Source organism: Lithobates pipiens, unplaced genomic scaffold (assembly GCF_037356315.1).
Source record: "Lithobates pipiens isolate NorthernLeopardFrog02 unplaced genomic scaffold, aLitPip1_a1.2 Scaffold_23, whole genome shotgun sequence".
In the NCBI taxonomy this organism is placed as follows: domain Eukaryota; kingdom Metazoa; phylum Chordata; class Amphibia; order Anura; family Ranidae; genus Lithobates; species Lithobates pipiens.
The window spans coordinates 87,780,930-87,807,189 of NW_027507785.1; positions in this window are offsets into that span (position 1 = coordinate 87,780,930).

Here is a 26,260-nt window from a genome sequence, read left to right on the forward strand (position 1 = left end):
TCGGACACAATCCGTCGGACTAAATCCAACGGGCAAAATCCGACGGATTTGGTTGGCAAAATCTCCGACCGTGTGTACGTGGGCTAACAGGGAATTTCCCTTAACTTTTTACGAAACTCTTATTTCCTGCTGTGTCTACAGAAAAAAACGTAAAAAGGACATTTCCCCTATGGGATACCGATGGCAAAAAGTTTTGCCTATAGATATAGCAACTTGCACTGTTAGTTTAATGTTGGCTTTTTCTTACAAGTTTTATGGCTATAATAGCTACACATAAATGCAGGGCTCAAGGATAAACAAGAATAGTACAGTGCCTTGAAGAAGTATTCATACCCCTTGAAACTTTCCATATTTTTGTTATGTTACAACCAAAAACATAAATGTATTTTATTGGGATTTTATGTGATAGAGCAACACAAAGCGACACATAATTGTGAAGTGGAAGGAAAATGATAAATGGTTTTCCAAATTTTTTTACGAATAAATATATGAAAAGCATGGCGTGCATTTGTAAATAAAAAGCAGGAGATACAGAAAAAAAAAAAAGGGGGGGGAGAGGAAGGGGGTGGAGAGCAGTGGTAAACAAATACCACAGTGAGCACAGTACATTGCATATAAATATACAAATGCAAGAAACAGTTCTCAAAATCATTGTCCATGTCTGTAACAGTGTGAACCACATATAGATAAACTTAAAGCGGTTTTGTACTCAAAATTGCAACTTAATGTTATTTAAATCACTTTGGACCATATATGCTGAAATGACCATTAAAGAAAATTATTATGCAGTAATTACCTTTTAGTAGTAATTATTATAATGTCTTCCGGGCTCTCCTCCCGTGGGAGTAGGCGTGTTTATCGCCTTTCCCCGGCTTCGCAAAGACCCCTGGGAGCTTTGTTAGACTCTTCCCAAGAATCCGTGGGGGACGCCGTCATGCCGAAATCTCGTGAGATTCCGGCGACGCTGCCCGTTGTGATGGCAACCCGAAATTCTACGGCGCTGCTCACTGATATCACTGAGCATGCGCGGGATCGAGCGGTGAATGCTGGGAGCACAGCATTCACCGCATCCAGGAAATCAGTGCTTGTGGGCTTCAAATGCCCACAATAAAAATGAAACCGCCGGGAGGAATTTATATAAGTTTACCTCACGGACGAAATCGGCAAGCAACGGATATAAAAGCTGCAAGAAGTGAGTGATAGCATAATACTTTAAACGTATAGCGATGAGACACAAAGAAAGAAAATTATAGGTCAGCGGAATCCCATATCCACATTTAACCACTTCAATACCAGGCACTTAGACACCTTCCTGCCCAAGCCAATTTTCAGCTTTCAGCGCTGTCGCAATTTGAATGACAATTGCGCGGTCGTGCTACACTGTACCCAAACTAATTTTTTATAATTTTGTTCCCATAAATAGAGCTTTCTTTTGCTGGTATTTGATCACCTCTGCGGTTTGTATTTTTTGTGCAACAAATAGAAAAAAATTTTTTGAAAAAGAAAAAAGTTTTTCTTTGTTTCTGCTTCTTCTTCAATGACGGGAGCTGATATGACTGGGCACTGATAAGACGGCACTGATGGGCACCGATGAGGTGACACTGTTGAGGTGACACTGAGGGGCACTGATGATGGGCCCTGATGGGGAGATGAGACATGGGGAGGGTGCTTTGGGGTCACCCCAAAGCATCTTGTCCCCATGTTGATGTAGAGTATATATATATATATATATATATATATATATATATATATATATATATATATATACATAGATAGATATATATATATATATATATATATATATATATATATATATATATATATATATATATATATATATATATATATATATATATATACATAGATAGATATATGTATATATATATATATATATATACAGACAGTGTTTTTGGTTAAAAAAAAAACCCGCAATAAGCGTATATTGATTGATTTGCACAAAAGTTATAGCATCTACAAAAGAGGGGATAGATTTATGGCATTTTTATTATTATTATTTTTTATTAGTAACGGCAATGATCTGCAATTTTTAGAAGAAGAATGGGCAAAAATGTCACTCTCTAGATGTGCAAAGCTGGTAGAGACATCCCCAAAAAGACTTGCAGCTGTAAGGTGGTTCTAAAAAAAATTGACACAGGGGGGCTGAATACAAATGCCCCCCATACTTTTCACATATTTTTTTGTAAAAGAAAATTGAAAACCATTTATCATTTCGGCTTCACTGCCCGTTTCCTACTGCGCATTCGCGTGAATGGGGCGCGCTGTGTTCTGGGACACACAGTTCCCAGAACACAGAGCGACCCATTACCCAGAAGATGCCGCAGGGAGGAGAGAAGAAAGAAGATCTCCGCGGAGGAGGAAGAGGCAGATTAGGATGATGTGCCTAGCAACAGGCATTTCTGGTAAGTTAAAAAAAAAAATTTTTCATTTTTCTTTCTGATTTTTTTCTAATTTTCTATGTATTTTTTTTTCAGGGTGGCCCTCCACTTTAAGTTATTACCTCTAATAAACCAACAAAACCAAGCTCAGAGACTAATGCCCCATACACACGGTCGGACATTCCGACTACAAAATCTGATGGATTTTGGCCGAAACTTGTGTTGCATACACACAGTCGCACAAAGTTGTTGGAAAATCCGATCGTACTGAACGAGGTGACGTCAAACACTTACGTCGGGACTATAAATGGGCCAGTAGCCAATAGCTTTCGTCTCTTAGTTTATTCTGAGCATGTGTGGCACTTTGTCTGTCGTAATTGTCTACACACGATCGGAATTTATGCGATCGAATTTTGTTGGCGGAAAATTTTAGATCTTGCTCTCAAACTTTGTGCATGGGAAAATCCAATGGAAAAAGTCAGATGGAGCCCACACACGGTCAGATTTTCCGACAACATGATCCGATCGCACATTTTCCGTCGGAAAATCCGACCGTGTGTATGGGGCATTAGTTCTTGTGTCCGGATGCGAGTTGAAAAATGCTTGTTGCCTGACTGTGTAGAGATAGGGGAGCCAGTCACCAGCAGCCCCTGCTATATACATAAACAAATGTGGGCTGGAGGCCTAAGACTGAAAGCTCCTTGAGGGTAGGGACAGATGGGAATGTACAGAATGTAACGTATTATACAAATGAATAAGATAATAAATATTTAACTACAATTGCATTGGGACTGACCAAGATGTGCATTGCATTATAACCAATAACTGTGGGTATTTTTTGTCTGTGCTCTGGCTGCAGATGTTACCCGTAGCCAGTGGTGTATTAAATGGACCTTGGGCCCCAGGCTGTTTATAATTCATGGGTCCGCTGCCAGCCTAATTGTATCATGTGTAAGGGTCAGCCTACACAGACATGTGTTTTGTTTCTTATGCAGGTTTATGAATCGTTTCTGCAGGGTTTGGAGCGCAATGATAGCATTTTGAATTTGATCTTAAGTAGCAGTATGTGCTTTGCAAATTACTGATATGAAGGTGGCAGATTATATGGACCCAATGCTCTCAGGTACATGGAGTTTGCATTTGTACTGTGTATGATCGTTTGATAATCCTAAAGGAAACCTTTACAAAAAACAATCCAATGGGTGCCATTACTGATCATCTTCTAAAAGAAAGTCCAAAGTCTAATGTCCCATACACACGGTCGGAAATTCCGACAGGAAAAAGTCTGATCGGATTATATTATCGGAAAATCCGATCATGTGTGGGCTCTATCTGACTTTTTCTGTCTGAATTTCTGACGGAAAAAGTTTGAGAGCTGGATCTAAAATTTTCCAACATCAAAATCCTATTGGACTTTTTCCGATCGTGTGTAGAGAATTCTGATGCACAAAGTGCCACGCATGCTCAGAAAAAATTTGGAGACGAAAGTTATTGGCTACTGGCTTCTACGTAGTCTCGTCGTATGTTTTGTACTTCACCTCGTTCCGAATGATCGGATTTTCCGACAACTTTATGCGACCGTGTGTATGCAAGACAAGTTTCGGCCAAAATCAGTCGGAAAAAATCCAATGGATTTTGTGGTTGGAATGTCTGACCCTGTGTATGGGGCATTATTATGAAGAGAGCATTGAAGCACTGATATTCTTTAGCATCCACATTGGTCCCCTGGAGTCTCGTATGCTCACTCTGCTCTTATTATAATCCACCACCACACCTAGTGGTGCATGGTCATGTGTAACTGTGCCTTATATTTTGTGAAAGCACTTCATCTTCTTAAGACCGAAAAATTCAACTAAATGAATACCAGGACTCACACTGGCTGCATAAGGGACAGAGGCTAAGCACAGTGGCTAAGTGGTTAGCATTCCTGCCTTGCAGGAATGGGGTACAAGGTTTGGACCCCAGTGCTACATAGAGGATGCTTGTTCTCCCTGCGCTTGTGTGGGTTTTCTCTGGTAGGTTAATTGGCTCCTATCTAAAACTGATCCTAGTATCCTATACTAACTAGTTACGAACTTGATGGCCAAGGTGGCTCACCGTGTTCATTCATAACTGAAACATAGTAAACTGTGTTTACTATGCTTCAGTTTGTAAATGAACAGGAAGCTCTTTACAGAGCTATTCCTTTTCATTCATTCTGTGCAACTGAGGCTGCAGAGAAAGAGATTGAGGATTATGTCCTCAGTCTCCACTTCTCTGTCCCAAAAGTGAGACATCAGAGCTCTGATTAGACCCCTGATATTTCACCAAAGCCCTCCAACAGGGCTACTTAAAACATTTGTAAAGAAATAATAAAAAAATTAATAGTAAAAATAAAATAATAAATATAAAATGTAGCAACACTGTTAACTGCCCTACTGACCCCACCCACTGCCCTACTGACACCCTCCACTGCCCTAGTGACAGAAACCTCTGCCCTACTAATACCATCCACTGCTCTTCTGACATCCACTATTCAGCTGACACTATCCACTGCCCTGCTGACACCATCCACTGCTCTACTGACACTTTCCTACTGACATCATCCTCTGCCCTACTGACATTATTAACAGCTCAGGGGAGGCTCTGCCTTACCTGCCACGAACATAAAAAACAAAAATGGCAAAAAAAAATACAATCAAACTTCTAGGGTCGTATCTCAGCGTTTTACAAAGAATCATCTACATGAGATGGGAGGTCAATCAGTCACAGATTAAGGAACACTGAGCAACCTCTGGAGGTACCTAGTTGTGAAAGGCTGGGGTAGAGTGACACTATCGGTATTATTTTGAAGAGAATGAATGAACAGTCACTTTGGAGGATAATGGTAAGAATGCTCCTTATTGGTGGATTGTGGTAAGAATGCCTACATTGGTGTTCACAAAAGATGCCACCCTTACCAACAGCTAAAAAAGTTAATTGGTGTCATGTTGCTGGCTCTGCCAAGAGGCATTGGCCATGGAACTATCCAGGAGCCATCAGATGGAAGGTCAACCAGGCACAGATCAAGGAACACCTAGCAACCATTGGAGGAACCCTAGTTGTGAAAGGCTGGGGTAGAGTGACACTATTGGTAGAAATTTGAAGAGAATGAATGAACAGTCACTTTGGAGGACAATGGGAAGAATGCTCCTTACTGGTGGCCAGCGAGAAGAATGCCCACCTTACAGTGGTGGTCGCATTTACCAACAGATAAAAAAATGAATTGGTGTTATGCTGAAGGCTCTGCCAAGGGGCATTTGACATGGAACTATCCAGGAGCCATCAGATGGAAGGTCAATCAGGCACAGATCAAGGAACACCTAGCAACCATTGGAGGAACCCTAGTTGGGAAAGGCTGGGGTAGAGTGACACTATTGGTATAAATTTGAAGAGAATGAATGAACAGTCACTTTGGAGGACAATGGGAAGAATGCTCCTTACTGGTGGCCAGAGAGAAGAATGCCCACCTTACAGTGGTGGTCGCATGACTCGCATTTACCAACAGATAAAAAAATTAATTGGTGTCATGCTGCTGAACGAATTTTAGAGCTGATTAGGTGAGCTGAGTTTAATTATGGTAAGAGTTTCTCACCACTAGAGTCTCTAAGAGATATAAGAAGCCATCATGTGCTTCAACATGTAATTCATTTGACCCAAATCTCTAATAAGAGCAATGGCTGTAGTCAGCATTCTGAGTCTAAATTACGATTACATTTTATGGATTTCTGCTTTAATACGAGCCATATAAACAAATAAAAATGAGTCAGTGCTGGTTATAAGCCTACTGAAGGGACATATACTGAATCGCAGCTACAGCACGTTATTGAAAGCTATTTATTTTTTAAATGTGGCTGCATGAGAGGTGTCGTATCCTTTTATGGGTCTGACATAAAACACTGCGCTTGCTGGCTCCACGTGTGAGACGCTATGCATGTGGTTTAGAGATTAATATCGCTCTCCTTGGCAAGTCCCGCGTCTGACACAGTGCAAGCCTTGCAAACGCCGGAGGATTTAGGAAGCCGTAGATTAAAAAAACACAGGTGCAAGACATGTTTCGGGCGACCCACTTGTGTGTATTAGCTTCTTATAGACTAGGCTAGCGAAATAAATTATGCAGAATTATGCAGATATTTACAGACTTGGAAAGGTCAGTAACAGTGCTGAGCACGAATATTACATTTCTAGGCTAATATAAAGAACAGTGTTCTGTGTTGCATCAAGCTGAAAATACCTGTCATTCACTCATTTTCAGCAACCTCTCCTGTAACTTCCTCTTCATATGCCCTTCCTCACGGGCTTCTGTAGTGCCCCCTTCTGGTTAGGTTTCAACATAAATGTCGTTTTTGGCTCTATTGTAATGAGTGGAGCAGTGATTGATTCTCTAGGTCTGCTCAGGGTTTCCTGAGTTCAGAGTTGATTACTTCCTTCTGCCTTTCGGAAGATGTTAAAGTAGACCTTCAGTCATTTTTTCATCTCTCCATCTATTAAATCTTCTGCCCTTGTTGTTTTAACTTTGGATAGTAAAACTTTTTTTTCTGCCTGTAAATACCTTATACAGCCCACTTCCTGTTTCTTGTCTGGTAATAAGCCTAGGCTAATGACATCATGCACAGCTATCTCTCTCTAACTCTCGTGAGAGTTTGCCAGGAAGGGAGGGGGGGGCCGCAGGGCTGCAGAGCTGGAGGTGCGCCTCTGTGTGTCTGTGTAAATCCAGGAAGGGAACAGGCAGCAGCTTCAGCTGCCCACAGTTAAAATGGCTGCAGCCAGACTTAGTGGAGGGAGATTGCTGCAGCATATTTGGCAAGCACAGAGTCACACTGTATATAAAATAATATGCAAAATGGTTGGAGGGAAGCTTCAAAATGGCAAAGATGTTTTTATTACAAATTATGTGAGCAGTTCCTCTTTAACCACTTCCTGCCCAGCCTATAGCAGATTGACAGTCAGGAAGTGGTTCTGTCATCCTGACTTGGCGTTACATGATGTCCAGCAGGATAACACGCCGGCGCGTGCCCTCGGGGTCGTGCAGCCCAGCGATCACGAGTGCAGCGTGTCAGTCGGAAACATGCAGCATCTCCGATCGTGGTAAGGAGCCTCTGATTTCGGGTGCCAGGCACCTGAATTACAACAGCAGGGGGTGTTTTTGAAGCACCCGATTAGAGCCATAGGCTCTAATAGGCATTAAAAGAGGTGGCCTGCGAGCGCCATGCTTGACACTCACAGTTCACCCAGGTGTGTTAGAACAGTGAATGAGTATTCGCTTTCCTATCACTGAACCGCCTCTCCGCCAATCAGGTGCTTGGGTCTGTTACCAGTCACCTGATTGGCTGAAACGACAGGCGCTGTGATTGGATGCCTATCAGGAGGAGAGAACGGGAGGAGAGGACAGGAGGGGACGCATGGAGGTCACCCCTCGCCGCCATCACCTGTTGCCCCACCGAGACAGGGTAAGTGCCGAGCAGACGGCAAGCAGGCAGGGTGGTCACAGTAGCAGCATTCAATGGCATAGTGGCAGCATTCGATGGGCACAGTGGCAGCATTCAATGAGCACAGTGGCAGTATTTGATAGCACAGTGGCAGCATTTGATGGGGCACAGTGGCAGCATTTGGGCACAGTGTCTGTGTTTGATGGGCACAGTGGCTGGAATTGATGGCACAGTGGCTGCTTTTGTTGGGCACAGTGGCTAATCATGCCCACTTGCATGTAATCTCTTATGCGGTGATCACATGTCAGTGATCGACACTGGACACAGGCAGTCTGCATCCAGATCCGATTGCTTACATGTGATCGCTGCATGAGAAATTACATGCACGTAGGTGAAATTAGCTGTGGAAATCAGCAGCTTTCCATTGCTTTTAATGGGGCTGCCTTTTGCAGCTATTTGCGAGGGTATGTAATCATACTACGGATGCATTCACAAGTTTCGATGCACCTTAACATATCAGTCTTACTACGTTAAGATCTTTATTACTATTTTTCTTTGTACAGGGCTTGTTCTGGCCCTAATAAAACAATCTGCACTGTTACTAGTGTGTCAGTGAGTTGTCAGGTTCAGGGAGGCCCGGAATGAAAGACAATAAAATGAAAGTAATGAAGAGCCGGGCATGACAAAAGTGGAAAGGAGAGGCAACGAGAGGGTTAAGAAAGCAAGGAAAGGAGGTGAAGGGGAGGAGACATGGTGAAATGAACTATTGGGGAGGAGCAGTATACATAAGGTAGGCGTGGACTTCCGAGAGAATTGCAGGGTTAGACAGAGAAGGAGAAGTTTCCCACCCACCCTCCCTTTTTTGGTGTACTCTCTTGCTTGTTTGTTGTGTGTTTGTTTGTGTTCTTTTCTTACAGGATCCAGGGATTCGGGTCATCATAGCAGTTGTGTAATGGCGGTGTCTTTGGTCTTTGATGGTGGCAAGAAAACAGATGTGATGGAAGTGGTGGGGGGGCTCATAGGTGGTATGTGCCCCTTTTGGTGTATTCCAGTGGAAGGGTAGGCTAGAATACAGGAATGGTTGCACTGCGAGAAAGGGGGTTGTCTCCGAACTGATAAATGGCTGGAGGCCTGGTATGGTAAAATTTCGTAGTGTACTGGTGAAAAGGGTTTAAGTGGAAAGTGTGAAGTTCGGGGGGCCATCAAAGACCACAGACTGGGAGTTACATTTGTCGTTACAAGGTTGTTTATATGTTAATTGGAAGTTATTGAATATTGGATTGAATAGTTGTTAATAAAAGGCTGCTATGACCAGTTATACTCCAAAACTCCTGTGTGGTCTATTTATTTTATAAGAAGGGGTAAGCAAAAGAGGAGAAAAGGGGAAGAAGGGATCTAGAAGGTTAAAATGGGGTGTTATGGGAGAGTTTGGGATATCTTGAATACATTGGTCAAGTCAATGGCAGGTCAATAATGGGAAGGGCTGAAGAACCCAACAACCAGCAGCTCTTCGGGGAGTCAGAGCTACATGTCCATTCTTTTTCTCATTATGCTTTTTTCTCTGATCATCTTTTACAGTATAATGGATCTTCCTGAGAGAGATATCAAATGTGACACAGGTAGTTTTTATAGTTTTTAAGTGGGTTGTAGGGGAAGCAAATGTGCATTGATTAGTAAAGGGGCTGTTAGTATAGTGATTTCTAGCAGTTCCATGTAATATGTATGTGTATCCCCTCTGAAACTCTATCTTGTGAAGCATGTTTCCAGTCTTCAAAGCTCTACATGTTTCCAGTCTCCAAAGCTCTACATGTTTCCAGTCTCCAAAGCTCTACATGTTTCCAGTCTCCAAAGCTCTACATGTTTACAGTCTCTGGCCATCTCCTATAGCATGCCTGCACTCTCCAACCATCTATTGTAGCATGCCCGTAGCCTTTGACTATCTCCTGTTCCATATCTGCAGTCACTGAGGGCTTTACTGTATGTAGCAATACTCAATATAATGTGTAATCCATTGATAATGTGTGGAGCCGCACTTGAGACCCCCTATATGAAGAAAGTTGGCCACCGCTGAACTGGGTCTTTAACAAATACGATCCATCCAATAATTTAGAGCTCCAGGAAAAAAATATTTTTAACTGTGCTTTTACCTATTTGGATAACAGGTTTAGTTTATAAACTGGTATGCTTACCAGTAATGATTCATATGTATCGTCCTGAGGGCTACAGGGGATGCTCAGATTTTTATTTGTGAACAGGTTGCATGAAATGTAATTTCCTCAATAATTTTACTTTATTAAATAGAATAATGATACTCACAAACATGCGCTTGAATACAGCATATCAAATATTGGGCAGCTTTGCATCCATGGTATCACAAAACAGATGAATCGTTCCACTGGACTGGCTGACGTGTTTCTGGCTCTAACGAAGAGGGGATACCTCAAAATGTGTCAGTCAGTCTTACGGTGGGATGTTTAATCTATTTTGTGATACCATGGACGCAAAGCTGCCTAATATTTGATATGTGTCCACACAATTCTGGTCACACCGGTCCATGACACGTGGGTTCAGTCCTGATTGCTACAGGAGATCGACCGCTGGGGAGAAAGCTAGATAACTGTGCCCCTTGCTACCGGAGGACCCGTCACCTATACCAATTGGAGCAATGCTCTTCTGTTGTGCATGGTCAGATATCGGAAGTACTGTTTACCCTGGTGGGTTTAAAAGTGTTGATGCCGAGCATGTGAGTGCCAGGCATTTAAATTTGGTGAGTGAGTTTCTTAAGGGAGCAGAATCACTGTCACAAACGGTGTGGTGGAAGGAAGTTCATTTTGAGTACAAATCATAGAGGAGTCATCACCAAGCTAATCACTTGAAGATTGTCACTTTTATGGACTTTAATTGGATTTGTTGTTTTTTTTTTGTCTTTTTGCGTGGGAGCAGTGGTGGGGCAAAAGCGTAGGTACGTGAGACTTGCTGACTAACAGTTGGATAACAACAGAATTGCCCATGATGCAGAAAATGCAACATCCAGTGCTCATCTTAAATATCTTCCTTCATACCACACAGCTCTAAAGCCTTCTTCACACGGTCGGAGAATCCGTCGGAATGTGTGCAATCGGACCGTGTCGTCGGATAATCCGACTGTATGTGGTATGCATCGGACTGATTCCGTCTGAATATCCGTCGGACCCAATTTTCCAACATGTTGGAAATATTTCCCGACCAACTGGTTCAATCGGACATACTCCGATCATGTGTAGCGAATTTTGATCGGACCAAGTGCCACGCATGCTCAGATCAAATTCCTACATCAAAGCTATTGGTTACTAGCCTGAATGTAGTCCCATCGTAACGAAATTACGTCATCACGTTCTGAAAGATCGGATTTTTCGACAACTTAGTCCGACCGTGTGTATGCAACAGTTTTGGACACAATCTGTCAGACAAAATCCGACGGATTTGGTTGGCAGAATCTCCGACCGTGTGTACAGGGGCTAAGGCTCCCAGATATCACCTAAGTACCATAAGCATGACTCCTGTTCCTATACGCATTAGGTTCTAGAAACTGTGCTTTACCAGTAGGCTATTTACTGTACTTTTACACTCCTGTCTTCATACTGTACCCCAATGTGCTTAGCTGACCCGAACTGTAGATTATGAGTGCTGGTTACTTGCATTGCACCCATTTAGTAACTTCAGACCAGGCAAATGCAAAGTTTCAAAAGCTTTACTTAAATAACTTGGCATGACAGTAAAACAAAGGCAATGGTTTTTCTCTAAACAAATCCCTAACTCATGCTTGTGGCTGCCCCAGCATACATGCACAGGATAAAGTCCATGGCTGGTTGAGTACATCATGGTGGTGGCCAGGATTGGCATCTTCAGGGCAGACTGCAGGTCCCAGCAATCCCTCATGCTGTAGAAGGCTCCTGATTTGAAGCCAGGTTTGCACTAGCAGGCACATCAGTCTCAGCATACTTCAGCAGGCTAGCAGGGCAGACTCTGGCAACAGTACCATGAACAAGAGCAATGAACAGCCTGCAGCGACCGCGGACTACTTGGGTCTGTCCCTTTTTTAATACACAGAACCAACGGGTCAGACCCAAAAAAAACACCAAGAAAGAACCAGGAAACACAATTAACACTAGCCCTAACAGCTGGGGCAGGACAAAGCTGAACCAGTCTACAGGTTACTACTGGGATGTAATCAATGCAGAAGCTTGTACATTGCAACCATACTGGTCTGCAAGCTTTGATGCAAAAGCTTAATAAATGCTCATCTTTGTATTCCATTATTTTAGATGCATTTATTACATTCTTCAAAACTCAACCTGCCTACATACTGTACCCCCACCCCCCCCAAAACACAAGCCATTCCGATTGTGTAACACACCCCAACAATACACGTTACAAGATATAAATAACAAAGTGCAGCCGAATATTATATGAAACATGCAAAACAGTTAAAGTCAAACTGCCATAAAGGATGCAACACAACAGTTCTTTAAACGTGGAAGTCAGGGACAGACAGGTATTTGGGTGCTCCCATAATTGAGTGAGTATATTGAACTTTATGGATAACCAGGAATCGACCATCAGGCTTAAATTCTACCCAGTCCATCATGATATGTTTTCCTGTGTTGTAGAACTGGTACAGGCATTGAAACTCTGGCTCAAAATATTAATTTTGTTGCTGGAAGCTGCACGTCTTTTGGAATGATGGGCTTCTTCAAGATGATTCGACTGTACAGCTTGGGTCTCATCCTCCAGTTGCTACAGGAGCTGTTCAGGCACATAGGGGAACACTCGCCCTCATGTTCTCATGATGCATTGCTCCATATATCACTGCAAATGGGCTAACTGGATAATCGATGCTTTGTAACACACCCGTTCTTGGGGTAGAAAGGCATCTAGTGGCTGTAGATACTTGTGCCCAGTTCGTTCTACAAGGACTGGATGTGATGCAGGTGATGCTTGTGCCCGAGGAGGATCAGAACAAGGCAGGGACGGCTCCAGTATTGGTGGCAATTCTTCCTCAAGGTCAAAGGTGAGACTTTCCAAAGAGATCCCCTTGGGCCGTTATGGGATTGAAGGGATCTCAGCATCAGTGAAGTCTCTTTGGCTGGGGCATATTTCAGCAAGGGTGGTAGATGGATGTCCAGCAGCTGGGCATCCATCTACCACCATTGCTGGAATATCTATCTAGAATAGAGGAACTGGTTCTGTCCAAACTGTCTACAGCAGGAAAGTCCAGTATAGTTGGAGGCGGCAACTCCTCAAAGATGAGCTCTAGAATGCTGCTTTCCCGACCAAGTGAAGTCTTTGCTTTGGTGGCGTGGGACAGCAGCCCCGACAAGACAAGACAAGACCCCCGAAGTCGGAAGAAAACCCCCGGACGGCGGCGAAAAAGAAAGCCGGGCTCCTCCGCTAGTAAAAGAGCCCTTGTGTGTTGTGTTTTATTTATTTATTTCACAGGTGAATGGGTAGGGGTACATTGTACCCCATACTCATTCACATAGGGTGGGGGGCCGGTATCCGGGGGCCCCCTTATTAAAGGGGGCTCCTGGATTCTAATAAGCCCCCCGCCTGCAGACCCCGACAACCAACGGCCAGGGTTGTCGGGAAGAGGCCTTTGCCCTCATCAACATGGGGACAAGGTGCTTTGGGGTGGGGGAGCCGCGCGGCCCCCCTTCCCCAAAGCACCCCCCCATGTTGAGGGCACGCGACCTGGTACTCCTCAGGAGGGGAAGGCACTCGCTCGTCCCCACCCCCTTTCTGACTGGCCGGGTAGCGTGCTCGGATAAGGGTCTGATATGGACCTAGGGGGGGACCCCCACGTTGTTTTTTCAGCGTAGGGCTTCCCCTTTAAGTCCATACCAGGTGACGGGGGGCCATTGACGCTTCCTTCGCTAGTCCCGGCTACCTGGAGCCATGCTCAAAATGAACGGATTTTTCTCCGTGCGCAGGAAGGTCCGTTCATTTCAAAAGTACGGACAAGCACACACGCGGCCGTATTGTCCGCCGGACTGCGAGTCCGGTGGACAAATTTTGGTGCAAAACTACTTTCTAAGTCCGCCGGACTTTTGGGGAAAAAAAGTCCGCCGGAGCCCACACACGGGCGGATTATCCGGCGGACTCGAGTCCGCTGGACTTTTCCACCGGATTGTTTGATCGTGTGTACGCGGCATTACAGTCACTACTCTCTGCTCCAGAAAGACTGATGCCACTTACACACGACCGGACTTTTCAACGGACTTGGTCTGGTGGCCTGGAATCCGTCAGACAATTCGTCCAGGCGGACCTAGAAATAAAACTTGCTTCAAATCTTTCCGATGGACTCGAGTCCAGCCGAAAAATCCGGTCGTCTGTGTGCTAGTCCGACTGACTAAAACCGACTCTAGGGCAGCTATTGGCTACTGGCTATGAACTTCCTTATTCTACATCATCACGTTCATATCGGACTTTTGGAGTCATCGTGTGTGCCCAAGTCCGTTCGTTTGAAAGTCCGGCAGACCTCAGCTGCAAAGTCCGACAGATTGTCCGCCGGACCAAGTCCGTGGAAAAGTCTGATCGCGTGTACGCGGCATGAGAACTGAGTGATCAGTAGATGTGATTGTTCCATTCTTGGGCTTAGAGCTGACGCAAGACAGCATTGAGTTGAGTATAGATTTTTTTTTTTAAACGTCAAATTTCTCCTTTAAACAGCTTTGCTATCATAAACTAAAAGAACATTAAAGCTCCCATAGATGGATTGAAATTTGTCTGCTTCAACAGACACCAGCCTAATTTAGATGTGTGTGGAACAGAAGTCTATCTATCAGATGTGTGGATGGGGGAATCGGTTTAGGTTTTTTTTGTCATCTGAATGAAATCAATAAATCTCTCTTTAATCAATAAATAGTCATAAGGCTTCAGGAAATAAAAAGGGGCACAGTTGGGATACAATGTTTTCCAACACCGCTCCGATCTCTTTTCATTTTACAGACAGATCCTTCCAAAGGTTACTTACTAAAGCCTTCTTAAGCCTAAGATGGCAGCTAGCACCACACAGCAATAGCGAAGCAGCAGACTTGACATAAATGTCAACATGAATATTTTCTTTGCACAGAAGGGCACTGTGCCATACAGATTTGTGAATGTTATTAGCGGCTGCTTTACATAAAGTGACTTTTTTGCTTGGGCTTATTTGCCTTAAGTTGCCCTGCAGCTCTTAAGCAGCACTCTCTCTCTCGCCAACAGATTAGTTTGTTTTTTGCTTTTGCCTGTTTTATTTGGCCCCAGTTTATCGCTGTAAAGCTCTTTTAGCGTCTCTTGTGTGAGTGTTCCATAAATATCTTATTATTACTGAAGTGGATAATGACTTGCAATGACGATAACATCAGCGCTTGCATGTAAAAGTACTTTCTTAACGGTACAAGAGGCGGGAGGAAAGACAGCACAGACAGTACACTAGACAGTACCCCACTGTTCAGCAGAAATGCCACTTGGTTAGCCTGCAGTATGGTATTAAAAGGGTAGTTATATAACAAAACGTTTTAAAGACTAATGTGGTCTTTTTTTTTCATATATCAGCATGGTACTAGAAAAAAATCCAAGGGAACTGATGAACATTTTGGATCATGAAATACATTTTTTTCTCAGTTTGCTGATTTACTAAAAACTGTTATATTATTATTGTATTATATATTGTTTTGCATCACGCCAGCAGAAAGGACAGGAGGGAGAGGAATGTGGGTGCGCTTACAGCAGAAGAGGGAGAGTCAGCCCTAGAAACTATTCAGACTTTGCTATTGCAACCATGGGCTAACAGAGACCATGCTAACAGGAGGAGAGAGCTGAGTGCTGACTCATCTCTGAGGTGCTGTTTTATCATTGTCCAGAATGCTGGAGATGTGTTTTTATCATGTTTAATCTGGCTGTGTTGCCTGGTTGGTGTGCCTTGATCACAAGACTTGCTGAAGACGATTGCAAACCTTTTCGGCAGATAAAACACTCCGTATATAATACACGGGGGTCTACAGATCTCCCAAGGCAACTAGTGAGATGTGATAAAGTCTGCCACCAACAGGATGCAACAAAGTGTCATAAATTGAGACAATTACGAAAGTTCTGAAAGGAAAGTAAATCCACAGAAACCATGCAAGAGAAATAAAATGCAAAAGAATCAATAAATAATGTATTTGCGTGATCTAAGAATTCTGCAAAACCCGGAATGTGGTGGTCATTTCACGCGCTTGGTATGTAAATCACGTGGCTCTTACATTCAGAGATCCCCCTTCACCGGGCCCATATCACCAGCGCAGCCAGCGACAACTGCCGTCTTAATGGCGTTAGTCACAATGAACCAGGTAGATGAGCTGACCTGACCAGGTAGATGAGCGCGTTTCACGGGGAGGTCAGAATCGCGTACATCAAATTTCTCTGCGCTGGAAACATTTTGATTGCCTGCCAGAAACAATTTGTGTATTTATAGCCGTTGAGAATATTTTTCTATCTTTAGACACATTAAAGTAAAGCCGAGCTATCTGCTGTAATCAGATTTCATAACCGACAGAAATGAAAACAAAATCGTATTTTTTTTTTTTATTCTCCCGTCTCACGCCGTAATATTTGCCAAATAAATAGGTGTGACAGGACAATTGTGATCGCACTGACTGAATACATTGAGATGCAAATGGATTTTCAGAGCCGTGCAGAGCTGATACACCGTGAGGTGTGGAGTGTTTAATACACTCATAATGTCAGAGAGATAGGATAGATAGAAAGAAAGATAGCTGGATAGATAGATAGATAGATAGATAGATAGATAGATAGATAGATAGATAGATAGATAGATAGATAGATAGATAGAGGTGGAGAGACAAATATATTACACAGATAGAAGGAGGGGGGAGAGAAAGATAGACCGGGAGTATTGTACTGTGATCTCTGTGTTAGGTGATAAATACCTGCAAGAGTTACAGATTCTTTAGCATGCATATAATTAATGTGAAAAAACGATATCCAAGATCAGATTTGCCTTAATATGTCTCACATTTTTACAAGCTTGCATCTTCATAATGTTGGTATCGTACTCAACATGGTAATTCAGTTATTAGCCTATAAGGGGAGCTCCCGGTGGTTCAGTGTAATCACTCTGCCTCTCTCCTAACAACTGTTGAGATGATATCGACCACACATGGAGTGTATTGTTTTCATTGGGTTGACCAACTTATGAACTTGCATTGTAAAGGAGCAGTAAAACACAATTAACAGCACTGTGAAGCAGAAAGCAGAGCCAGCAAATGTTATGAGCAAATATGGCTGTCCCATGTTTAAATATAGTTACATACTATATCTGGATACAAGATGTTTAAAATATTAAAGTCTGGCTTTAGGCCAAAAAAAGTAGTGCTGATTGTCAGGTTGCAATACTCACCTTCAATCTGTAGATGCCCCCTTGGTAGTACCTTTTCCTGACCCCAAGATGTCCTCAGTCATCTGAGCTCATCTCAGAATACAAGGCATTCTCTATCTGGAAATTGTGGACAGGAGAGGTGGCGATGCCAGGATCTCCACCTTGCCCAATCAGAGAACTCCTTGTATTCACTGAAAAAAAATACAAGGCATTCTGTAAATGGTAGGAGTGCCAAGCTAGCTCCCCCCTCTGGTCAGTGTGCACAGGACACAGAAAAGCACAGCGATCTCTGTAGTAGCATCTATTACAGAAATTGTCAGCTGCCACAGCAGTCTCTTAGGTATAAGGCAAGCAAATTTATATTGGTGTGAGCTAGACCAACATAATTGTGCAACACTCAGCAATGTTGCTGATTGCAGAAATCTTTTTGTCCACAAGATGGCAATGTCAGTTATGCCTTATTTAGCTATGACTGGCTTTACACAGGAGCAGTCTGGGAGATGTTGTTTGGAAGAGGATTTGAACCATAACCATCCCTGTGCTGCATCTACAATGCCCATGGACACCAAAAAGCAGAAGTCAGATATAAGGAAAAGCCTGGCAAAGAGTCGGGGCAGTTGAGGAGCATGCAAACCAGACCAGGATTAGAAAGAAGCTGCTGTGCTGTGCCCAGTCAGTGCTGAGCTGGATTTGCTGGACGCTAGAGCCAGGGGGTTCAACTGGAGTCCACGCCGGGGCCCACGCCATACATTAAACCCATCACCATTGGGAAGGAAGTTGTTGTGAGGGTCACAGACTCATTATTTAGTTGTAACCACCTTCTAGCAGCCTCAACCCCAGATATATTACTAAGCTGCTTCCACTTATTGACAATTCAAAATCCAGGATCCGTTACACCTGCCAGTGTAAGTATCACCAAGTCACCTTAGGCAGAACCCTACATAGACCAGTAGAGTGCTGACTTTGTTCTTGCTTTCATCTCTGATTGCTATTGCTTCATAAAAACCTAGACCCCTCCAGCTGCTGAATCTGGGCCTGCTCTTTCTTTGTACTTGTACTTTGTACTTGTTGCTCCAAAGGAGTTTTCTTCTTTTACTAAGCTCAAAATTCACAATATATACCACTGCTGTACCCCACCTGTGGGCAGGGACTACTGCATCCGTGCATGCAAAGGTATACTTTGCACAGTGTGTGCTCATCAATGTCCGGGACCAGGCAGGGAATGCGGGTGTGTGAAAAGTCGAACATCAAGGCATATCACGACTTGGAGATGAGCTTCCCTGAGTATAGTGATATAGTGAAGATTTTCTGTGACGGGTAGTTTGTCCCATGTTGCTACACACTGCAATTGTATGTTTTGCATTAGAAGGGGCGTGTTGAACCTGCGCCCACTCCACCAATCCAGCACCCTCTGTTACCTCAGTCCCAGTAACAGAATGGAGTCCCGCCGAGCACATAGCATGAATCTCACGAGTGCTCATTAACGTATTCCTTCTCATACCTCGTGATCCACCCTTGCATCTCCGTAACGCTAGCCTGATCCCCGTTACTATAGGAGACAGACTGCTAGAGAGGGAGCCAGAGCACCGACCTCCTCGCTACCAGAGGACCAGTCACCTAGTCAGGTATCCTGCCTAAAGATTGGTTGCTTTTAGCATTTTATTTCCTTCGGTTAACCATGGCAACTACCTCCTCTTCCTTGTCTTGCCGAGTTAACCTCTTGCAGTTGTGTCACTCGTACCCTATAGTGCCTTACAGACCCAGGTTCTTTAAAATATGCCAGAACCCTACATGCACCCCTTTGAATAACTTCAGATCAGGCTCAAAGCAGTTGAAGCAACCTTACTGTTGGAACTGTCAAAATAACAGCATAACAGGCAAAAGTCCTTCTCCTAACTAACCCTAATGCCCCGTATACACGGTCAGACATTCTGACAATTTTTCTGATGGATTTTGGCCCAAACTTGTCTTGCATACACATGGTCCCACAAAGTTGACGGAAAATCCGATCATTCAGAACGAGGTGAGGTAAAACACATTCAACGGGACTATAAAGAGGTCAGTAGCCATTAGATTTAGTCTCGTAATATATTCTGAGCATGCATGGCACTTTGTGCGTCGGATTTGTCCACACACGTTCGGAATATATACTTGGGAAAAAAAGATTGAATTTTGTTGTCAGAAAATTTTAGATCCAGATCTCAAACTTTGTGTGTTGGAAATTAGGACGGAAAAAGTCAGATGGAGCTTACACAGGATCGGAATTTCAGACAACACAGTCTGATCGCACATTTTCCGTCGAAAGTCCGACCGTGTGTACAGGGCATTACTGTGGCCGCCCCAGCATACCTGCACAGGTAGAGCCCTTACAGGCAAAGTCCATTGGGGCGATATCCCAGATGTTGGTGTCCCAAAGAGTCAGCATCTTCTTTTCCAGCAGCAGCTCTTTGGGAATATAGATTGGGAACAACGACAAGAGACATTAACCTATTTTCCCTAGATAGGGCAGCCATGCTAACTAGCTCACATTAGGCAACCTGCCAACACATGTATTGGCTCATCTTCATCACCCTGCACACCAATGGTTTTTAAAGGGACCCAACATTGCCGGCAGAAGAGCTATCTCAACAACTTGTCAAATGACATGGGCTGCCCTACGTTTGCTTACCCTGTTGGGTTGCTTAAGGTGTATCATTTCATATGAAGAGATACTGTTTTATGCTCCTAAAGTCACAGTGTAAGCTGCAATTCGGCTTTTCATAAGCACCTCTGTGGAGTAGTTATACGGTTACTGTTGTGTTTTTGTGTATTGACATTCATGTGCAAATTTGCTCTGTTATACTTTATGACTCAAATCTTGCAAGTCATAGCCCACTTCAATGGTGGCAGTATCTAAATACTCTCGGTGTTGGCCCAACTCCTTTGCTCTTCTTTCACCATCCTACATAACCTTTTATGTAGCTGCCAAAGGAGCTATAAAGGGAATACTATAGAGCAGCTTTTGTCAACCTTTTTATAATGAAGCCAAGGAACCTTAAACCTTTGAAATGCTATTCAACTTGCAGGGAACCACTGCTAAAAAATTATTATATCTGCAGATCACTGTACATTAGGCAAACCACGCTGCCTGTCAATAGAGAAGGGCCCCCTCACACTGGCATTCAGTGAAAAGAATTCCCGTTACAGTGGTGGTCAAAGTAATGCCCCAATACATTGGTGGACATTTGGAAAAATGCCCCCTTAAAGGCAGCTAACATGATCATTAGTATCTGTGTTGTCTAAGATAAGAGAGAAGAAGCTCCAGTGATGATAGCTCTGCCAAGTGACGTTGGTTTTCAGGACTATACAGGCACCATCTGGCCAGAGATCACTCCACCACTGCTCACTACTCTAGAAACCCCTGAAGGAAACCTAGGGTTCCACAGAACCCTGGTTGAGAATGTCTGCTTAGAATATCAATTAAGTGATGGCTCTAAATCTACTTGGGCTACTGACATTGTATCCAAAATGACGGCATCATGCAGCAGTCTTGGGGTTTTTGGTTTTCTACACAAGAGAGACTTATGGGTAAATAATATACATAAAATATGTTGAATGCATATATAATTTTATAGGAAGTTTTTTTTTTTTTTAAAGAAGGGTCTATTGGCCAGAACTGTAGTCTTTCCACACATTACTCGCTTACAGAAAGACAGACAGCTTGCTCAACTTTACTGTGCTAATACGAAACCCAATATGTCTTTTTCCATTTCAGGGGCATTTACAGCAAAAAAAATACTTTAAAAAAATGAATACATTAATAAGGTCCGATGCATTAATTTTCACTTTCCTAGGTATGACACGCTGATTAACGCGTCTTATAGCAAAGGATTTCACTAAGCTTGAAGCACTCGCAGGAGGCGCTAATTATAAGCCATGGTGTTTTAATAATCATGTTTACAGAAGTGTATGATCTGCACAGTGTGACATTTATTCCTAGCCTGTCATTTTAAAAGGCTGCTGGTATTTATGAAGGATCAGTTTGATTTACTACAGAGAGCAGAACAGGACCTCTACAAATGTTACCTAATGCTGGAGTGTAGGGTGGGGGCTGGGAGGGGTCAGATGATATCACTAGCGGTCTTTGAACAACAACATGCGTCCATTGCAATTGCAGCTGTTAGGTAAACCTAAAAAGAGAAGAGACAGGACATCTTCCAGTCTTCATTAACAAGGACCCACTATGATCTTCTTCATAGCATGGCCAGTTGGTGCATGGACATGCCTTATTCCCTATAGAAAAGGTTATTAGTGCAGACAACCTGCACAGTGCTTTATATACTGTACAACCTTGGATTGGAGCATAATTAGTTTTTCCGGAAACATGCTTGTAATCCAAACTGAATTTCCCCATAATAAATAATGGAAACTCAGATGATTTGTTCCACAACCATTTATTCATAAATCCTTATGTTTATAGTCCATATAAAAAAATTATAGCAATGTGATAGCCATAAAATGTCCATCCACAAATGGAAGCCTCCACAGGGGGATTAGAAGCAAAATCCAGCAGGAGCTACAGAGTATAAAAGAGAAAAGAGGCGCCTCTAATGCTGCGTACATACGACCGTTTTTTCCGTCAGAATAAACTCTGACAGTCTTTAAGACGGAGTTCCGATGGAGAAACGGACTTGCCTACACATGATCACACCAAAGTCAGTTTAGAACACGATGACGTACGACAGGACTATAAAAAGGAAGTTCAATAGCCAGTAGCTAATAGCTGCCCTTGCATCGTTTTTTGGTCCGTCGGAATAGCATACAAACGGTTTTCCCGATAGGAATTGATTCCGCCGGAAAGATTTAAAACATGTTCTATTTCTAGGTCCGTCAGAATAATAAAAAAATAAAAAAAATCAAATGAAGCCCACACATGACCGGAATATCTTATGAAATGATTCCGTCTGACTTTTTCTGACGGAAAGTCCGGGCGTGCGTACACGGCATAAGTTTAGCAATATGGCTACATTTAATGAAAGTACAACATTTAGCAGCTCCCATGGGTGATGATTAAAAGAGGCACATCTAAGTATACAGGCATCCGCGGTAAAGCTGTCCACATAAACCATCCTCTGCACTGCCGGCTTTTACCGCTGTCAGTTGGCAATCATGACCGGGAAGACTACCCTGCAGTAGAGCGATTTGAAAGCGAGGCTTGAATCACTCATGGAGCGCAGCATGGAAGAGATGATGTCGATGGCGGTGTGGAGGATGGTCTATGTGGACAGCTTTACCCCAGATGCCTGCATACTTAGATGTGCCTGTTTTAATCATCAACCATGTGACTTGCTAAATGTTCATTAAATGTAACCATATTACTACACTTAAAGGCACTTCTGTTCTGTTTTATACTCAGTTGTGACATGACGCTACTTGTATATCAAGACATTGCTTGTATATCAAGTCAAAATGTATTTAAAAATGGGTCTGGTTCAGGTACAAATTCAGGCAAAAATCCACACCTGAATCACCCCTGAATATCATCTGAACTGGTAACGAGGAAAGCACCAGTCCCCAGACTGCAAACCGCAGCCGCACATATGTGAATCCGCCTTAATAGACAGGGAAAGTATGTTTGCATGCTATATCTGGAAGTGCCTGAACAAGGGCCTTCGTGGCAGGATCACCAGGTTTGGTTTCAAACTAAAGCTTTAGATTTATAAAGATTGAAAATAACATTTTGAATTGACATTAATTTATTAAAGTTTATATGATATTTTAGTGATTAGATTTCAATTTACTTTGAGGAGATTATACAAAGGCTGTACAGATTGTAAAATACAGGACCACGTTTAAAGGTATAGTCCATCTTTTGAAAAATGTAATGCATGCCCCGCGTTATTAAAAAAAAATTTTTTTTATTACATTTTGCAATTGGGATTAGTGCATCATGAGTTAAATGCACAGGTTTGTAGGTGGGGCCTAGGCCCAGGGTACCCAATCAGGAGGAGAACACACACATAGTTCTTGATGTTGTAATTTATCTTTTATCTAGCTTAGCTGTAAAGAATAAAGACAATTTTCTGATATAAGGAAGTATAGCAGTTAGTATTTATACAGTGTCACCAAGCTTGGTTCTGCATTACTGCTGGATGGCTTCAACCGGTGGGGTGGGGGTTTGTGGTGTATCTAGGGGGCACTATAATGTTGCTATGAAGAGCCTCATGTTGCTGGTCTGGATACTGGGATTCGTCCTCCAAGCAGATGCTGTCTCTGAGCTGACCTTACTTACCAGGAACCTTTCCCTGCACTATGTACTTTTCCTAACCAGACAGGTTTCTGCCCTTGACCACTCGCTGCAGGTGTGCCCAAATGATGCAGGTAAGCCCCTATGAGATACTGATGGCGTCCCTAGGGCAGTGATGGAAAACCTTGGCACCCCAGTTTTGGAACTACATATACCATGATGCTCATGCACTCTTCAGTGTAGTTGAGCATCATGGGAATTGTAGTTCCAAAACATCTGGGGTGCCAAGATTCGCCATCACTGCCCTAGGGGGACAGTTCTCCTAACAGACTACACTCCATCTGTAGAAATAGCACAGTGACACCTTCTGGACAAAGGAGGACCTGCATTCGCCTACAGGCTCCTGCAAACTCAAACTCCCAGGGTCCATATGGCACTACAGACCTACAGTTATGGGGCTGAAAGAAGTAAAGACATATTCAAGATATCTGCCTACAGTCAAACAGAACATTTCTCCTATCCTTATAATATGTTCATATGGGGGTACATAATAAACTTAGTATTTATCACATTATTGGTCTCAATTATCAGCACCTCTTAGGCGAACAACCACTGAATATAATTATTGCATTACAGGGCTCTATACCCAATTTAATGTACAATAACTATACATCACATCATAGTCAAACTTGAAACACATTTCAAACATATGAAAGGCACACAATTCCTCCTGTTAGGCGGAATATTGATCCCCTTCGATGTTTGCAATTCTAGTTAATCCCAGCCTGGGCAAAAATTAAACTGACACTTAAATCTATGATATAGTCAGTCCGCACAGAGCGCTCACTTATCCCAAATGCTACTTATAATCCAAAGTTATGAGCATAGCTACCAGGTCAATCACCTCACAAATGAGGTATTGACCCATGTTGATCCTGTTTAATCCCATTCTGGACACATAGTAAACTGACACTTGTATCTGTGGTGAAATCAATTCACATAAATAATCTGATAATCCTGACTAGCACTTCCATTCTGGGATCTGCCTATGTCAAAGCTCTGGACCAATAGAAGCAAGGCTTGGTTCTGATGGATATACAATGGAGAGGGACCTCCAAAGGAGCCAATTTGTAATGAAGGTGTAGTGTAGATGGACGTTGTTCTGGTCCTAGACTGCTACCTCTCTGATCGCAACAAAAATAACACTCAGCAGGTAATGAACTCTGCGGTGGGTTTTGAGGAGTGCCTAGTAGAAAAGTTTCTACCACTCAGAGCTTTTTTGGTTAAGAGTAACAAGTAAAGTCAAAACGTTTTGGGGGAAAGTCCCCCCTTCTTCCTCAGGGCTGCAGCAGTTATGTTATTAGATTTACAATGAGATGCAAAGGAGACTTATGTTAGGGCATGACAAAGACTGTCAAATCTTAACAGCACTACCAGCTGCTGGCATGTCAAAAGGATCTCTAAATCAACTTACCCCTGATGAAGCTGTGGAAAGCCATATTCATGGAGTTCACTCTACTATCCCCAGACTCCCAGAATGTGCCATCCAGCTGACAAACAGGTTTTTCCATATATCTGAGGTTACTTAGGCTGTATTTTTGTGACAACTGTCTCTGTTTCTTACACTGTGCCCTGTGTTCTTTCCAATGTATTCACTATTATTTCAGAGTGTCAGCACCTGGATCACCTGCTGGCGGCACTGTGGTTCCCTGGGTGAAGGTTGTAATTCCACCGTCCACTAGAGGGTGTCTAATGCTGGCTGCTGGGAGGGTATTTAGGTCCTCCCCTACTAAGTGCTTCTCATTCCAGTATTTTGCTTGCTGATAGATATTGCTAGCCATTATCCTGTTCTTGTTCCTTCCCTGTACCCTATATCCTGCTGCCTTATACCTGCTCCCCCTTGTTCCTGATCCCAGTTTTGTTTCCCCCTTCCCATCTGCTCCCTGCACCCAAAGTTTCCCCCTGCTTTTCAGTGTTCCCCATTTTGTATATAGTTTATATACTGCAGTTAGTTGTTAGTTAGGCTTCTGTTTGTATTCAGTATTTAATGGAGGTCAGCAATATAAAACAAGTCAACAAATACTCACTGTAACTGTACTCCTAACTCACGCAATATATATCTTAACAAGTAAAAGGCGCAATGTTCAGATACCTCAATATGACAATATATAGTCCATAATAGTCCAGAGGCAAGTGTCAAGGGAGAAATGGGTGAGTCTGTCAAGGCTGCCACCAGGGAGACCAGAAGCAAGTTTCAGTAGAAGTAGGAAGAAACAAGGAGAGGGATGCCTCTGAGTATATATCATAAACAATGTATTATAAAAACAATATTCACTCACATGGAAAGAAGTAAAGTTGGGTTTGGGTGCATCTCTGGGCTGGGGAGGTGGGAGTACAGGTCACAGTGAGTCCGCTTCTAACTTGAAGGATGCAACACATAAAATCCCAAGAAGGATAAGGTGTAACTACAAGTCACAGCAAGTCCTCTTATAGCTGACAAGGTGCAGTACATCAGAACCCAGAGAGGGTGAGGTGGGATCACAGAAAGTCCTCTTTGCAGGGTGTAGATTCCAGGCAGGATAAGAGCAGTGTATCGCTACAGCCTGTGACAAGCCGAGGCCTGTCCGGTGTCCACAATGATTGGAAACAGGTATATAAAAAGGGGGGAAGAGAGAGAGAGAGTGGGGAAGGGGAAATGTCTAATTTAGGGCAATGGGTGCAAATTGGAAGATGTTAGTTATGTTTGGCCTAGTACAATATATAATGTTCTATATTATTTCTAATGTCAGGG